We start from the raw sequence: 12,253 nt of genomic DNA on the forward strand, positions 1-12,253 counted from the left end.
ATTCAAGAATACAACACAGAAAGATCAGATCTGGTGTTGTTTTGTTACGCTGCTCACTAGAGATGATGAAAGGGTGCAACCATCATCATGTCTTGCAGTCCGGATGGAATCAATCAGGTGTCCGGACCCGGTTCACGGTGGCTGGCGTAGTGTTGATGTTAGCAACTTCATACATTCTGAAGCTGCGTTTAAACTGACGCGGAAGAAATATGCTCAAAGCTGCACCCAACACTAGGGAACAGCTTGCTCTGCACCGCTGTCAATTCTACGATCCACCTTGCGAGCGTGGCGCTCGGCTTCCATAGGAAGGAATTGGAAGCGCTTGCTCACCCTCGTTCACCACGTGCCAGTGGAATTGTACAATAAGAAAGCCAAACTGCTTGTGTTCCTTTTCGATTCAGTTCACTCAACATTGCCACAAACACACTATGGAGAATTCCTTTTCTCATGACTAGTTGAAGCCCTTATACAATAACACTAGTCTTGTGATTGGCAATGTTGATGTTTATATAGGTGCACAGTTGGCCTATATAAGCAGGTGCGAAATCACCATTTCTTCAGAATTTTCTTCCTTCAAGATAGTGACATCATCTCTCATCTTGAAAGCCCTCTCCAATTTGCCAGAGATATTGTACACTTCTTCAGCGGACAGGATCTTCTCTGCAGATGTGGACAGGACGATTCTCACCAGTATCACTCAGCACTTGCAGCAAGAGGACTCTCCCCTCCCCTGCTGTGTTTCGGCGAAGATTCTCTCCACCTCGCCATGGAAGACGCTTCTCAGTGAATGGGTTTTTCGCTTCAGACGCTCACCGTTGAACAACGCAACGCTTCAGCGAGACACCACCCACTTTCCGCAGCATTCGGGCAGGAGATATTTTATCCTTTTCATATATATGTATTAATATATCAAAAAAGAGCTGCTTGCGTGCAATGCGTCTTTTTCAAGATGTCTTTCCGCAAGTTTTCTGTATGTGAGCTGCACATCCCGTCATCAGATGAACATGAGAGATGCATTCACTGCCTGGGCAGCGCCCACCGTGGCAGCTCTCATGGAGACAGACTGCCCTCACTGCGAGGGCATGAGTCTCTGGATGCTCCGCTCAAGGATCATCCTTGTACTGAGGGATGATAAAGCCTCCTGCACCCTCCTACCCGCCTCCCACACCCCAGGAGCTCGGTTTACAGTGGTCCCCTCCAGTCGAGTCAGAAAGTCTCACATTCACATGCCATTTCACTCCCCTGCCCGCCAGAGTTCGTTGAGACCGGGATATTGCAGAGAATGTTGTTTTGGCGTGTTGTTTGAATAAGGGATGTTCTCATAAAGAGAAAAGTGCTCGTTGCACTGCACGAGGTGCACACACTCTAGAAGAAGCCCTTCACGCTTCTCTTACCCAATGTTGCGTGCAGGAACTTGCAATCTCCTTGCAAAGAACGCGATAGAAATTGTTCCGAACTGTGTCACCCATAAGTGTTCTTCAGCCGCTGTTCTATCGTTCCAGAGTAAGATGACGGACTTCAGCCCATTTTAAATCTGAGATGCTTGAATCATGCACTCGCAAAGCGCCCCATTCAAAATGGTATCTCAGAAACAGATCTTATCACCCATTCGCCCATGGGCTGGTTTGCATCAATAGATCTAGGCGACGTGTACTTTCTTTTTTTTCTTTTTAGAACAAAATATGGGAATACAACAACATAAATACAGGACAAACAAAACAATAAACCAAAAACAAACAAAACAGGCTTTGCATGTGATTATGTGAAGTGTAGGTGTGAGGTTGTGTTGTGTGTGTGTGTACATCTCTATTCAGTATGTATGTAAATATATATGTAAGGCAAGCTGTGGAATAAAGAGTAGAGAGGGGAGAAAAAAAAATATGTATATATATATATATATATATATATATATATACACACACACACACACATATATATATATATATATATATATATATATATATATATATATATATATATATATATATATATATATATATATATATATATACACACACACATATATATACACACACACATATATATACACACACACATATATATATATATATATATATATATATATATATATATATATAATAAACTACGGGGAAAAAAAGGAAACAAATAAATAAAATAAATAAATATATAAAGGGAGGCGGCATACCAAGGAGATACAGGGACGGGCCACTATTCGGGGGAAATCAGAGTAGGACAGTAGGGCACCCCCAGCCAGGACCCAGCACTCTGATGCATCTTCACGACCGAGACCAGCATGCATGTGGCCTGTAGGTCGCCATCAAACCCCACCAGGGAGGGCCAACCCACTGGACAATCTCTTTCAAAAACCTCTCCCAAACCCTGCAGGAGAAGCCAGCCCACTAGGGAGTCAGTGTAGTCAATATCCTGCTGTCCGAATCAGGAGAACTGACCCACCACACAGTCCCCTCCAAGACCCCTCCCAAACGTTGCAGGGGGAGCCAGCCCACCAGGGAGTTAGTGTAGTCACTGTCTCGCCATGTGCATCAGGGACCTCTGGCTGGAAAAATAAATAAATACATAAATAGAAAATAAAAAAAGGGAAGTCTGTAGTTTTATAGATATGTGTTTCCAGAATCTAATATTAATAATCACATGTAATAAGTGTAGTAATAGGAAATAAACATTATCTATTATTATATATTAATAGGTTATAAATATAATTATATGATATGATAATACAGTCATAGTAATCAGAAAACACATATTAAATAAACTATATATAAAGGTATCTCCATAATTGTGTTAATAATAATGACGGTGATGACAATGCTGACAATAGTGATAATAATATTGATGGTAATGGAATAGTATGGTAATGGAACCATCATAATGGTAATAATAGAGATAGTAATAATGACAATAGTGTTATAAATAATAATAATATGAACAATATATAATATCAACATGTATATGCATATATACGGATAAAAACACAAATATATAAATATTTTTATATATTTTTATCCTTTCCCCTTCTTTCTTATAAGTTTGTAGAGCTATGATTGGGAGAGTGCGTGGGTCCGGTTCCAGGTGTTTGATTTAGATTAAAATAAATTAAAAATGGGTTCCAGATGTCATTAAATGTAAATATATTCTTCTTGTGGGTGAATGTTATTTTTTCTAATGTGATGTATTCTGTAAGAAGATTGATCCAATGATTGATATGTATAGATTTTTTTTATTTCCAGTTTAACGGAATTATTTTCTTGGCGATAGTTAGAGAGCTGAGGAATGGGTTTTTATATTTGGTTGGAAGATTATAGACTTCTATGGTGTTATCGAATAAACAAAGTGATGGCGATGGAGGGATTCTACAGCCCATGATAGTGGAAAGTTTATCAGTCACTGCTATCCAATAGGAATAAACTGGCTGACAAGTCCATGTGGCATGGAAATGCTACCCAAAGTGCATCGTGAACAGGTGTCTGTCGCTTAAACCCATTTTAAACTTTTTTTTTTTTTGGGGTGATGTAGGTCCTATGAATAATCTTGTACTGTATGAGTTGTAAATTTTTATTGCTAGTCATAGAGAAAGTATTGTTACAGATTTATTTCCAGAGTTTGGGGTTGGAGGAGAGAGCAAAATAATTTTCCCATTTGATTACTGGTAGTGTTATAGTTACATCAGTATTTGATATTAGTTTATAGAGTTTGGATATTATTATTTTTTATCATTGAGTTTGGTAGGAAGGCAAGGTCTGCAACTAAGGAATTTTTGCACTGATTTTCTTCTAATTCTATCCATGAGTTATTATAATTGTTTTTCTGAATGCATTTCACTAAATATTAGAGCTGGTTTGCTAACAAGTAATATTGAAAGTTTGGTGCATCTAGGCCACCTTGTGATTTTGTCTTTTGTAATTTTGCCAGAGATATTTTAGGTGTCTTGTTTTTCCAATAGAAGTGAGAGGTTAATGAGTCCAGTGATTTAAACTATTTATCTGTGGGTGTTGTTGGAAGCATTGAAAACAGATAGTTAATTTGTGGTAAAGTTTTCATTTTAACTGTAGCAATGAGACCAATGAGTGAGAGTGGAAGATTAGAGACTATCTTTTTTAGAAGAGGGGTATAATTGAGGTTAAACAACTCTGACAGCCTGGGGAAATGCTGATACCTAAATATGTAATGTTGCCAGTGCGGAGTGGGAGAGGAGAGTTATGAGCTGTAGAGTCCCAGGCATCTTCAGAAAGTGGTAGTATGGTCGATTTATTTCAGTTTATTGTGTAATCTGAAATTTTGGAGAAAATATCAATAATTTTGAAGGTTTCCTGTAGTGAATTGTAGGGGTCCTGTAAACAGTAATAAGTTGTCTATTATTTTGTCGTATTGCTGCGGTGAGTGGTTCTATAAAAATTGCAAACAAAGAAGGAGAGAGTGGGCATCCTTGTCTGGTCCCCCGGTGTAGTGTGAAATTTTGTGATGTGACCCCATTTGTGGTTATTGTGGCCCTGGGTGATGCATATAATATTTTTATCCAGTGGATGAGTGACTCTCCAAAACCGAATCTATGTTGAGTGCTGAATAGAAACGTCCAATTTACTTTATCAAATGCTTTTTCAGTATCTAATTACACAATTATAGTTCTGGTTTGTTTTTGTTGGGCAAGACTAATTAGGTTGAATAGTCTATGATATTATCTTAAGCATTCCTGTTTTTAATAAAACCTGTTTGATCATGGTGGATTAATATCGGAATAACTGTTTCTATTCTAGTACCTAGAGCTTTGGTAATCAATGTGTTTGTGTTTATCAGTGACACAGGGCGGTAACCAGAAGGATGAATTGGGTCCTTGTTTGGTTTTAGTAAGAGTGTCATAGTGGCTGTATTCATATGTGTCGGTATTGTGGATGTAGTTTTTATTTCTATAATTACTCTCTGAAATAATGGGGATAACATTTGCCAAAAGTGTTTATAAAATTCAGCTGGCAGTCCATCAGGTCCAGGTGATTTGTTGTTAGGCATTTTATCTAGTGCTTTATAGAGTTCTTCAAGGGCGAGGGGTGCGTCTAATGCATTTGCCTGTTCTTTTGGTATTGTTGGTAATTTTACTACTTTAAAAATATATATATATATTTCTGTTTGATTTGGGTTGTGATCAGAGGAGTATAATTTTTGATAAAAGGTTTGGAATACAGTATTAATTTCTTGTGGATTCTGAACTATTTCGCCTGATCGATTGAGTATAGATGGAATAATTGCTTTTTATTTTTTACGCTTTAATTGATTTGCTAGGTATTTACTTGTTTTGTTGCTATATTGATATTGTTAGTGTTTAAGTTATTGGATAATGAATTGCGTTTTTTGGTGTATGATGCTGTCAAGTTCTATTTTGAGATGGTTCAGTTCGCTTTGTATTTGTTCGGTGGGGTTAGTGGAATTAATATCTGTGAGGTGTTTAATTATTTGTTCTAATTTATTTTCCCATTGTTGTTTCTGCTTTTGATATTGTGAGTATGATATTATATTTCCTGTAATTACTGCTTTTCCTGTTTTCCATAATAGTAATGGTGAAACTTCTGGGGAGTCGTTCATCTCCAGAAAGAATGCCCACTCTTTCTTAATGAAACTGTCAAAATCTGGGTCATGAAGTAATGAGGTATTGAAGCGCAGTCTGTTGTGGAGCTTAACATAAGGTTGAGTGTTTAGTGTGAGAGAGATGGGAGCATGATCGCTGATTATGATTGGGTGAACTGTAGTCTCTGTTACATGTTGGGTGAGTGATTTACTGATGAGAAGGTCAATTCGAGAAAAGGATTGGTGAGAACAAAAGTAAGTATATTCTCTAAGTGAAGGGTTATTCATTCTCCAACAATCGCCAAGTCCATAATGAGTCATGTATTGTTTTATTATTTCTGTTGAATGCCAATTTCTTGTAGAATTGGATACATTTGATTGGTCCATTTGTGGGTTAATGATAGTATTGAAGTCTCCAGCAATAATAATATTACTTGTGTAGTGTAGTAATGAAAAGAAATTAAGAAAAAAGGATGGATCTTCATTGTTTGGCCCATAAATACTAGCTAGTGTGTATATTGTGTGGTTAATGGATACATTGATAATAACGAATCTTCCATCTGGATCAGTGATGGTTGTGTTAAGGATCAGTGGAATATTTTTATTTATTAATATTGAAACTCCTCTTTGTTTGCTATTATATGTTGATGAGAATATAAGGTGGAATTGTTTGCATTTAAAATTTTCAAGTTCTGAGTTTGAGATGTGTGTTTCCTGTAAGAAGCATATATCTGTCCCCAGTTTCATCAGGTGGTTAATTATTGTAGTCCTTTTTGCCTGGGTCCGGAAGCCACGCATGTTCCACGATACCAATTTAAGCTTCTGCATTAGTATTTATTAATTGTCTTACATACATGTTTAGAGAAATACGAGTCGTCTGAATAGAGATGGTGTGTGTAGCCCATGTATCAATGTGTGACCATGTGTGGGGTATAAAGTTAAGACACATATACAAAGAAACAGATACAATGCAGTAAGGCAAAACAGATATGCTTAGGGGACTGGTTGAGGATCACCGTATGGGATAAGATCCATGACAGGAATTTGTTTAAAGAGGGGTGAGGGTGTTTTGTTTTAATGTATAATATGACAGTCACTGATAGTTTGATGTAGCATGGCGAATTAATAGAGCCATGGAGTGATGTTGGCATCGCGGTAAAGCTGTTCTTCGATGTATAGCTCATCCACAATTATATTTGCACGTTTATTGTTTTGTCTGTGTCGTTTCATGATGGTGTAAAGGACTTTGCTCCGGTCATTTATTTCATGTGGAAATTGGTCATTCAGTCCGTAGTTCATGCCTTTTAATTCTTTGCCTTTACTCTTGATAAGATCTTTGTGTTTGTAATGTTCCAGTTTAACAATGATGGGATGAGGTGTTTTATTTGAATGTAATCCGAGACGATGGACTCTGTGAAAGGTGATTTGGTTTACAGTGTCCGGTGGGAGTTTGAGTTGAGTTTCCATAAAATCTCTGATCATTTCTTTGGGGTTATCGGATGGATTTTAGGGAATGCCGGAAAAATCAGGTTACCATGCATGTTTCTACATTGAATGTCCAATATGGTTTCTTTCATTGTTTTGTTTCATGACCAAGTCCATTTTTTCACTGAATGTTTTAACAGCTGCTTGAAGGGAGTTGTTGGACTGTTTTAATTTTTCAATGTGATTGTAGGCGAATTCCAGGCTTGACTGAAGCACTTTTATTTCGTTGTGTAGTGTGACCAATAACTCTAGTTTGTTGTTAGTGGAAGTAAGTACACTGACCTCTATTTCTGTAGACTGTAGACCGTTTGTGTCGGTAGATGATGTCTTTTTCCATTTGTTATTTCGAGTATTTTGCTGAGTTGTGATGTTAGTTGTATCCATTTCGTACCGGTTGTAGTAGTAATCGATGTATGCTTCTAGGTCCATTAAATCAGAATCAGAATCAGCTTTATTGCCAAGTATGCTTACATATACAAGAAATTTGTCTTGGTGACAGGAGCTTCAATACAAAAACAATACAAAAACAGCAGCAAGACATAGATAATAATAAAAAATAATAGTTATACACATACCTACATACACACACAGACACACACATACATATACACATACGTAGTGCAATCTAATACAAATCTGTTATCTGTTATGTACAGTGCAAATGTTTTTTGTTTTTTTTTTCCCCCAGAGGAATGAAATGGCAGAAGAGGTTGGATGTGTTGGATAAATATAAAAAAAGACTAAACAAAAGACTAAACTGTATATTGCACATAGTTATTGCTCAGTGGGACAGTTTAACTGTTCATGAGATGGATAGCCTGAGGGAAAAAACTGTTCCTGTGCCTGATGGTTCTGGAGCTCAGAGCTCTGAAGCATCGGCCAGAAGGCAACAATTCAAAAAGGTAGTGGGCAGGGTGAGTGGGGTCCAGAGTTAATTTTCCAGCCTTTTTCCTCACTCTGGAAGTGTAAAGTTCTTGAAGGGGGGTAGGGGGCAACCAATAATCCTCTCAGCAGTCCGAATTGTCCTATTTAGTCTTCTGATGTCTGATTTCGTAGCTGAACCAAACCAGACAGTTATTGAAGTGCAGAGGACAGACTCAATGACTGCTGAGTACAACTGTATCAGCAGCGCCTGTGGCAGGTTGAACTTCCTCAGCTGGCAAAGGAAGTACAACCTCTGCTGGGCCTTTTTCACACTGGAGTCAATGTGTGTCTCCCACTTCAGGTCCTGTGAGATGGTAGTGCCCAGGAACCTGAATGACTCCACTGCTGCCACAGTGCTGTTTAGAATGGTGAGGAGGGTCAGTGTTGGGGTGTTCCTCCTAAAGTCCACAATCATCTCCACCGTTTTGAGCGTGTTCAGCTCAAGGTTGTATTGACTGCACCAGACAGCCAGCTGTTCAACCTCCCTTCTGTATGCAGACTCTTCGTCATCTCGGATGAGGCCGATGACAGTGGTGTCATCTGCAAACTTCAGGAGCTTGACAGAGGGGTCCTTGGCGATGCAGTTGTTGGTGTAGAGGGCGAAGAGTAGTGGGGAGAGCACACATCCCTGGGGGACAGAAGTGAGTTTCCCATCTCACTAGCTGCTGCCTGTCCATCAGAAAGCTGGTAATCCACTGACAGATAGACATGGGAATAGAGAGTTGGTGTAATTTATTCTGGAGTATAGCTGGAATGATGGTGTTGAAAGCCAAACTGAAGTCCACAAAAAGGATCCTTGCATATGTCCCTGGTCTGTCCAGATGTTGCAGGATATGATGCAATCCTATGTTGACTGCATCATCCACAGACCTGTTTGCTCGATAAGCAAATTGAAGGGGATCTAGAAAGGGTCCAGTGATGTTCTTCAGGTGGGCCAACACCAGTCTCTCAAATTATTTCATGACCACAGACATCAGGGCGACAGGTCTGTAGTCATTAAGTCCAGTGATTTTTGGTTTCTTTTGGACAGGAAAAATGATTGAGCGTTTGAAGCAGCATGGGACTTCACACTGCTCCAGTGATCTATTGAAGATCTGTGTGAAGATGGGGGCCAGCTGGTTAGCACAGGATCGAAGACACGCTGGTGAGACGCCATCTGGGCCTGAAGCTTTCCTCGTCTTTTGTTTCCGAAAGACACAGCTCACATCATCTTCACAGATCTTAAGTGCAGGTTGAGTAGCAGGAGGGGGGAGGAGGGGGGTTGCAGGAAGTGTTGGTATTTGTGTGAATTGAAGGTCAGAGTGGGTGTGAGATTGGGCCTTTCAAATCTTCAGTAGAACACATTCAGGTCGTCAGCCAGTTGTTGGTCCACCACAGGGTTGGGGGTAGGAGTCCTGTAATTTGTGAGTTGTTTCATGCCACTCCACATTGATGCAGGGTCGTTAGCTGAAAACTTGTTTTTCAGCTTCTCAGGAGTATCTTCTTTTAGCCACTCTGATTTCCTTGTTCAGTGTGTTCCTGGCCTGATTGTACAAGACTTTATCCCCACCCCTGTAAGCATCCTCTTTGGCCTGACGAAGCTGCCTGAGCTCTGCTGTAAACCACGGTTTGTTGTTGTTGAACTTTAAATAAGTCCTAGTAGGAATGCACATATCCTCACAGAAACTGATATGATGTAACAGTATCTGTGAGCTCGTCCAGGTCTATGGCTGCAGCCTCAAAAACACTCCATTCCGTGCAATTGAAATATGTGGCTAAATCAGATTTTTTATCTTCAGACTACAGTCACTTTTGTTATCATGGCCACATTAGTTGTCATGGTAACGCAGCAAACTTGTGTATATTCACCATGCATGATATTTTAGTGATGGATATTTTGCCATGGATTAAACTTTTCATGAGGGCAGTATATATATATATATATATATATATATATATATATATATATATATATTAACATTCTTCACAGACAGTGGCTTAAAATGGGAGAGGTGGCATATGCAATGTTTGTTGCTGCTAATGCTTTTAGATCTTAGTGCTGCCTTCGACACGATAGATCACGACATTCTCTTTTTATAGGCTAGAGAATTATGTTGGCATTTGTGGACTTGCATTAGCATGGTTTAGGTCCTATTTAGCAGACTGCTACCACTTTGTCTGTGTAAATAAGGAACTGTCAAACCAAACAAAAGTTTTGGTTTGACAAGTATGGAGTGCCACAGGGATCAGTTTTAGGGCCTCTGCTTTTCTCTATGTATATGCTTCCCCTGGGAGATATTATCAGGAATTGTGGAATAAATTTCCACTGTTATGCTGAAGATACCCAACTTTATATTTCTTCAAAACCTGACGAAATTTCACAATTTTCCAAATTAGCAGAGTGTAACAATGAAATCAAAGATTGGATGGCCAGAAATTTCCTTCTACTCAATTCTGACAAAACAGCATTAGATTTTATACTGCTGGTTGATATTGTAGGAACTATTAACAGTCCAGAATTTTGCGATCGCAACAAACGTGATGGAATATAGTGTGGTAGAAGGTCACTTAAGTACTGCGGAGCTAGACCATTCAAAGCTTTGTACATAGTTAACAGAATTGTAAAATTAATACAAAATTTAACAGGTAGCCAATGTAACGATGATAAAATGCAGCTAATATGACATAATTCTTGGTTCTAGTCAGCACTCTGGCTGCTGCATTTTGAACCAATTGAAGTTTATTTATTGATCCTGCTGGACATCCTCCCTGTAATGCATTACAATAATCTAGTCTTGAGGACATGAACGCATGAATTAGTTTTTCGGCATCAGCAACAGAGAGCATGTGTCGTAATTTAGCAATATTTCTTAGGTGGAAGAATGCTGTTCTACAACTTGTCATGATGAAGAGTTTTGCCACTTGTCAAACTTTTGCTCCGCCCCTTCGTTTTCCCGCTATTTTGGATTGTTTGAAAAAAATTAAAAATGTGCTTGTCCTAGGCTGTTCGCCCAATCGGAAACAAACCAGTGTATAAAAATTTACCATAGTTTCATTATGAAAAGTAATCAAAGGAATTATGAAATGTTGTTTGTCAAACGGTACACCAAAACGTACATAGTGGGAGTGGTCTTTTTACATAAACGGTTATAACTTTTGAACTTCTTGTCTTTATGACTCTGTATTCAGACATTGTTGGATCTGTCATTTTGTACGTCTTATAGAACATTTATATTGAACCTTCTGTTTTTCAATAATAATACAAAAAAATCCATAGTTTTAGCACAATGTGTGGACTTTTCAGACGGTCCCTTACCACACCCTCCACAGAATTAGCACGTTTCAACACAACGTTTTCAGACGACCCCTTTACCAGCGTATGAATAATTTCCAAGTTATATCAATGTTAAATAAGCGATCTGGAATGATTTCGCTGTGACGCCATCTGACAATCTTACGGGACAAATTGTGTTCCGTACTGATTCGATATGGGACACATCATTTCATATTTAAATACGGGACGATCCCGTATGAGCAAAGTTTGGAAGATGTGGAAAATCACGAGGAGTGGAAAAACGGGAGAAACCCTGCAAAATCGGGAGTGTTGGCAGGTATTGACTACTCAATTAATCTCAGTAATTGTCCTGTTATTTGACACTTTCACCCACTGATTAAAGTAATCATGGTTGACTGTCTTCATTTCTACAATGGCATCTGAAACTGAAAACTACTGATTTTAAATGAGGCTGCATCCAAGCCACTCGGTGTCAGTGTAAATCCGAGTGGACTTTTGACCTAGTGGACAAAGTTACTGAGTGCACCTTTGTGTAATTTTCTTTAAATTAAACTATTCCCTATCCCGTCCAGATTACACATAGGTCTACATAGTGTACACCTAGGGTGACATACAACATGGTAAAAACATTAATATTACACTATGCTCCTATAAAATGCCCAATGTGGTCTTCTGCTGTTTTAGCCCATCCGCCTCAAGATTCGACATTTTGTGCACTCTGAGATGCTATTCTGCTTAATACAGTTGTACAGAGTGGTTATCTGAGTTACCGTAGCCTTTCTGTCAACTCCAATCAGTCTGGGCTGCAAAGCATCGCAAGCTTAAGTTGATCATAGAGGCCATTGCCGCCAATGGTATCCACAATCTATTTAGGCTTACGATGCTTTTCGGAAACGCAGCTCTGGCCATTCTCCGTTGACCTCTCTCGTAAACAAGGCATTTCTGTCCGCAGAACTGCCACTCACTGGATGTTTTTTGTTTGTTTTTGGCATCATTCTGAGTAAACATTGTGCA

This window comes from Myxocyprinus asiaticus, chromosome 24 (genome assembly GCF_019703515.2).
Source record: "Myxocyprinus asiaticus isolate MX2 ecotype Aquarium Trade chromosome 24, UBuf_Myxa_2, whole genome shotgun sequence".
NCBI lineage: Eukaryota > Metazoa > Chordata > Actinopteri > Cypriniformes > Catostomidae > Myxocyprinus > Myxocyprinus asiaticus.